Source organism: Malus sylvestris, chromosome 7 (genome assembly GCF_916048215.2).
Source record: "Malus sylvestris chromosome 7, drMalSylv7.2, whole genome shotgun sequence".
NCBI classification, from domain to species: domain Eukaryota; kingdom Viridiplantae; phylum Streptophyta; class Magnoliopsida; order Rosales; family Rosaceae; genus Malus; species Malus sylvestris.
The window spans coordinates 29,342,758-29,349,197 of NC_062266.1; the positions used below are offsets into that span (position 1 = coordinate 29,342,758).

At 42.2% G+C, this 6,440-nt stretch overlaps 1 long non-coding RNA gene across 1 annotated transcript; it reads right to left on the minus strand.

Moving 5' to 3' along the window:
• Nucleotides 1-4,993: 4,993 nt before the first annotated feature.
• On the minus strand, nucleotides 4,994-5,848 carry LOC126628113 (uncharacterized). The gene is made up of 2 exons (XR_007625263.1): nucleotides 5,503-5,848; nucleotides 4,994-5,327 (listed from the first exon to the last, which is right to left on the minus strand). It is a non-coding gene; the product is annotated as an uncharacterized LOC126628113 (long non-coding RNA).
• Nucleotides 5,849-6,440: the final 592 nt, after the last annotated feature.

Genomic DNA, 6,440 nt, shown 5'->3' on the forward strand with positions numbered 1-6,440 from the left:
TTCTCTTTCGGCATACCCTTGTTTATTTTTGTCTATTGATTTTGTTCAAATACTAGAAATAGACGTATCTAGAGAAAGAAATGGCGCATGAAAATTACTTTGCAGGTGTTACAACTATATAACTTCTTTTGCTGAAAAAGAATCGAAAGATGCTTCATCCAAAATGAATGGAACATCGTGAAGTTAATATAACGTAGCTCAAAAGATCTATCTAAAACGTAAAAAATCAGAAATAAATTCTATTTTATTGTGTTTTTTTTTAAATGGTCTTAAACGCCAATTAGTACTACGGTCTAGTGGTATTCCTATTCGTTTGTAAGTGAGAGGTCTAATGTTCGATTCTCGCCAAAAACGAATTTGAACCACATTATTGTTAGCCTATTATGAGGCTTAACTCACTCCCTCACCCCTAGTGTACACAATATCGTTTGTTAAAATAAAATTAAAAAATGGTCTGAATACATTTTGGTGGTTCGTGAGATGAGAAGTTTGGAAAGTTCAGTTAGGGATTCGATGTGAAAACAGAGTGAGGGATATCGACTATCTGACGCACTTTTTCTCTTATTTTATTTGAGTTTGAGACCGACAATGTAAGATAGACTTACATACTCAGAAACACTGTTCATAAGCACAATGTGCTTTCTGTTTTACCTCTGAGAAGTTTGTATTATTACATTTTTCACTGGGACAAAAATGCCCCGCACTCATCTTTTTCCTCCTGATTTCTTCCAATTGAAAATCTTGTGCGACTTGTCCTCACCAAGCAACCACTTTGCTCCAGATCTTTTAAATTGATTATGATTCAAGCTTTCCGACGGTAATTCAACGATTCGTCTAATGCCAGCCATCAAGGTTAGTCTGAAACGATTCCTACCTTATTGACCTATTGCATGTCAAAATTTGCTTCAAATTTGTGATTTAATATAATTGGGCTTTAGAAACAAATAGATTCTTTTTAATCTGAATTTAAAAAATTATTATTCGAATTTGTTTTACATTTGATTCAGTTGGATTTAGGGGTTGTGTTTTAGTATTTCCTGGTTTGAGTTGTGTTTGTACCATACTTGACCAATCCCGAAACTACCGAGCACCGGCCAACGCTATACTGTCAAGGACCCAGAAGAGTTCCCCTCCGACCAGGAGGCCAATCACTACTCGACACGTGTCAAGATTAGAAGCCAATCAGAGCGCAGCACGTGTCGACATCAAGAACCAATCATAACATGACACATGTCAATGTGACAAAGCTACAAGTTTTTCTATAAATAGGGGTCATTCCCCCACAATATTGGCTAATGCCATTTGTGTTAAATCATTCACAAGAACTCACTAAATTGAGAGCTTGATCCTTTGTACTTGTGTAAGCCCTTCACTACTAATAAGAACTCCTCTACTCCGTGGACGTAGCCAATCTGGGTGAACCACGTACATCCTGTGTTTGCTTCTCTGTCTCTATTCATTTACGTACTTATCCTCACTAGTGACCGAAGAAAACAAGCGAAGGTCACAAAACCTGACACTTTCTGTTGTACCAAAGTCTTCGCTGATTTTGTGCATCAACATTTGGCGCCGTCTGTGGGAAACGACACTTATTCCTACTCTCTTCAGCTGTGTCAAGCTGGTTTCTATCATTCGTACACTTTCTTTTGACCAGGCATCCCTCTCCAACATGGGAAGCGAAGGAAGCCACAGCACACAGAATGACACCCCCCTTGCACATAGTGCGAAACAACGAAAGAAGGAAGGAAAACGAGTTCTTCTTCAAGCTAAAGTCGATGAGTTGGAAGCTCAGAACAACAAGATAGCAATGAGGAATGAGGTCCTCCAGGAGCAATATGAGAAGCTCTTCGAGACACTCCACGAAGCTAGGCAAGCTCAGACACGCGAGCTTGTTGCCCCTGTGGAAGTCAACCATCAACTGGGTGCCCTCCAACATGGAGGGTCACATGCATTCGACATAGATATCCCTGATAGGGAACATATTACCCCTCGACTTGATAATCAACATGAGGCTTCTCTTAACCCAGTTGCTTCGACCCGAACCATGAGAAGTGGAGGGAGACACCTCTTTGCTGAAGGGGCAGAAGGATCGAAATCCGTCATTCGCGATTGTCGGGATTTCCTGAAGCAACGTCGAGAGAATTCCATCCATATAAGCTCAAAGATTAATGACCCAAGGATTTCTGAGAGACTCGGTCCCCTGCCACGGCCCAAACCGGCCACCAATTTGGGGAAGGGGCAACAAGTCCTAGAGAGACATGAGGGTACAGGGGACTCAGAGGTGTTCCGACAAACATACCCTGGAAGCCAGTACAGCGAGTCCAGGGAAAAATCACATGCCCTTGATCAAACCTTCCTAATTCCAATAGGAGATGGAGATTTACGAAAGAAAGCTCCAGTGACACATAACTCCGCTCAGGACCCCCTTGTTCTACAACTTCTTGAGGAAGTAAACAAGTTGAAGGCTGAACGTCAGGCTGAAATACCTGACTGGAACCAACCCAGGCCTGGCCCTCTTACAAGGAGGATCCTCAACACCCCCCTTCAAGCAAAGACAAAGCAAAAGCTTGGCTTGCAACTTTATACTGGAAAAGAGGACCCGATTGAGCACCTTAACCTCTTTGAGTCCACCATGGCATACCGGATGCACACCGACGAAGAGCGATGTCTTCTCTTCCCCTCCACCCTCTCTGGTGGAGCTCTAAATTGGTATTGTCGTCTTACACCTGAGACGGTAGACTCATTTGAGGAATTGAGGAAACTATTTGTTTCCCAACACATTTTCCAAACCGATCGCTTGCACTCTGCAGATGACTTGTACACTATCCGCCAGAAGCCAGACGAGTCATTACGTATGTATGCTGGCCGCTTCAGCCATGAATACTCCCGGTGTGCCGAGGCAGACGACAAGACTGCCCTCAAAGCCTTCACGGCAGGCCTACGTGATTGTTTCTTTAAATACATGATCAATGCCAATACTTGGAAGACTTACTCTGATGTGATGGCGCAGGCTTATAACCATGCCTCCGCCGAGGCAAAGACATATCAGGAGTCCCCCAAATGATAAAGTCCAGGCTAAGCAAATTCGATACAAGTCTACCCGCTACCTGATCATTAATGATCAACTCTATAAGCGAGGTTTTAGCCTGCCATACTTAAGGTGTCTTACGCCTGCCGAGGCGGAAATCGTGCTTCGGGAAATACATGAGGGAGTCTGTGGAGATCATGCTGGATCTCGGTCCCTAGCACACAAGACTTTTCGCCAAGGATATTACTGGCCAACACTCCACCAGGATGCCATCAAAGTATCCCACTCATGTGACAAATGTCAACGATATGCAACTATTCCTCATTCCCCTCCAGAGCCTCTTACTCCTATGATCAGCCCTTGGCCCTTCGCCCAGTGGGGACTTGATTTGATCGGCCCAATGCCGGCAGGGAAGGGCAAAGTCTGTTACGCAGTCGTTGCAGTGGACTACTTCACAAAGTGGGCCGAAGTAGAACCCTTGGCAACCATTACTGAGGCAAAGATAGAAGACTTCGTGTGGAAGAACATCCTTTGTAGATTCGGCATTCCCAATGCGATAGTCACTGACAATGGGCGACAGTTTGACAACAAGAAGTTCAGGTTGTTCTGCTCTAAGTTCAACATCAACTTATGCTTTGCCTCTCCAGCTCATCCCCAGTCTAATGGACAAGTTGAGGCCATCAACAAAATAATCAAGCGCACTTTGAAAACCAGCTTGGACAAAGCTAAAGGCTGTTGGCCAGAATTTGTACCCCAAGTTCTTTGGTCATATCGCACTTCATATCGGACTTCAACAGGAGAAACTCCATTCTCACTTGCCTTTGGCACAGAGGCGGTTGTCCCTGTTGAGCTCGAGCAAGCAACATTCCGAGTCCAGAACTACATTCAAAGTGAAAATGACAAACAACTCACCCTCAACTTGGATTTAGTCGAGGAACACAGAAACCAAGCTCACTTGAGGAATGTCGCCTACAAGCAGCGCATCTCCAACTATTATGACTCTAGGGTCAAGCCTCGTTCTTTCAAAATAGGAGACTGGGTCTTAAAGAAAAGATTACTCTGCGACAGAGTCCCGAGTGAAGGCACACTTAGTCCAAACTGGGATGGACCGTATGAAGTCATTGGCATCAGTCGCCCTGGCTCTTACACACTTAGAAGCTCCGATGGCAAGACCCTTGGCCATCCATGGAACGCTGATCACTTGAAGTACTACTACAAATAGACTCACGATGTACAAGTGTTGAGCTATAGCCGTTCGGCATCCTATGTAATGAAGGCCATTTGGCAATGAATTCAATAAAGAGGTAATTTAGCCAACTCAGCCCTCACTCTTTTACATTCATAGCAAGCGATGCCGGAACCCTTCTCAATCAGAAAGCAATATGTCTTCCACAGTCACTACAAAACAAGCAAATGAAGACCGTGTCAAGCGCCAAAAAAAAAAAAAAAAAAAAAAAAAAAAAACAACTTCATCCAAAAAGCTTCACCCGAAAAGCTTCACCTCCAAAGCTTCACCCACAAAGCTTCACCTAAAAAGCTTCACCCAAAAAGCTTCACCATCAAAGCTTCACCTAAAAAAGCTTCACCCAAAAAGCTTCACCCGAAAAGCTTCACCTAAAAAGCTTCACCCAAAAAGCTTCACCCGAAAAGCTTCACCTAAAAAGCTTCACCCACAAAGCTTCACCTAAAAAGCTTCACCCAACAAGCTTCACCCGAAAAGCTTCACCTCCAAAGCTTCACCCACAAAGCTTCAACACCAAAGCTTCACCTACAAAGCTTCAACACAAAACCTTGCTCCAAATAAACAAATTTTGTTCACAAAACCCAAGATGCCCTTGAACTTGTACAAAAACACTTGGGTAAACATAAACATTTTTTGTTTTACACCCACAAGGGCCCAAAATTTTCCTTCTTATTTATTCACTTATATATGTTCCCAAACATATTATAATAGATCCAACAACAAGCCAAAGTCCCAAATTTCATAATGGACAAAAGTACAAGCAATTCATCAATAATGAAGGTGCTACAAAAATTGGAATCTGCCCCAAAATAGAAATCCAACCCAAGAGACTTTTTCTCTCTCTCCCTCTTCCGCCTCCTTTCATCTATCAAATTTCTGCAACCTCTGCTCTTCTCCAATGGAGCTGAATTTTGGACACCCTATAGTTCTTGAGCATATGAACAACTTTCAAGAAGGAACCATTTCTGTTTGAGCGACGGAAATTACAGTGTTGAAGCTCCAAACATGATAGTCGGCTTCTTGCAGATTTCGAAGCTGTTGTGATGTTTCGAAGATCTGGAAATATTTAACCGTTAGTTCATCCTGAATTTTTGATATGTTATGAAAGAGTCGATGAGGAACAACTTCAATGAAGAAAGCATACCGATCTGAACAAGAGAAAATGGATTTTCGAAGCTCACAACAAATCTGACGGGTTGACAGACAAATAATAACCAGTCATTCATCATACCTGAATTTCTTGAGTTATACAGCTCCGAGGGATCTCAAATTTGGATATGTTGTAGTTCACAAGCTGAGGAACAACTTCAATGAAGAAAGCATACCGATCTGAACAAGAGAAAATGGAGTTTCGAAGCTCACAACAAATCTGACGGGTTGACAGAAAAATAATAACCAGTCATTCATCATACCTGAATTTCTTGAGTTATACAGCTCCGAGGGATCTCAAATTTGGATATGTTGTAGTTCACAAGCTGAGGAACAACTTCAATGAAGAAAGCATACCGATCTGAACAAGAGAAAATGGAGTTTCGAAGCTCACAACAAATCTGACGGGTTGACAGAAAAATAATAACCAGTCATTCATCATACCTGAGTTTCTTGAGTTATACAGCTCCGAGGGATCTCAAATTTGGATATGTTGTAGTTCACAAGCTGAGGAACAACTTCAATGAAGAAAGCATGCTGATCTGAGCAAGAGAAAATAGAGTTTCAAAGCTCACAACAAATCTGACGGGTTGACAGACAAATGATAAACAGTCACTCATCATACCTGGATTTCTGGAGTTGTACTGCTCCGATGGCTCTCCAATTTGGATATGTTGTAGTTAAGGAATTAACGAACAACTTTCATGAAGACAACTTTGTGATTCGACCTACAGATGATGGTGTTATGTTGAAAAACAATTCCGGTTGTTAGGGGAAATGAAAAACAATTCCACCAAAGAAACATCATTATGATGTTTCATCATTATGGTGTTTTCATCATTATGATGCTTTCATCATTGTGATGCTTCCATCATTGTGATGCTTCCATTATGATGTTAATGCACCAACGGTTACACCTTCTGCAATTCCACTTATTCGGGCCTAGCAACCTTCATCAACAAAATCTATGAAGAAAAAGTCCGGGGCTACCACTTAGAAAACAAAAGAATGAAGTTTTGG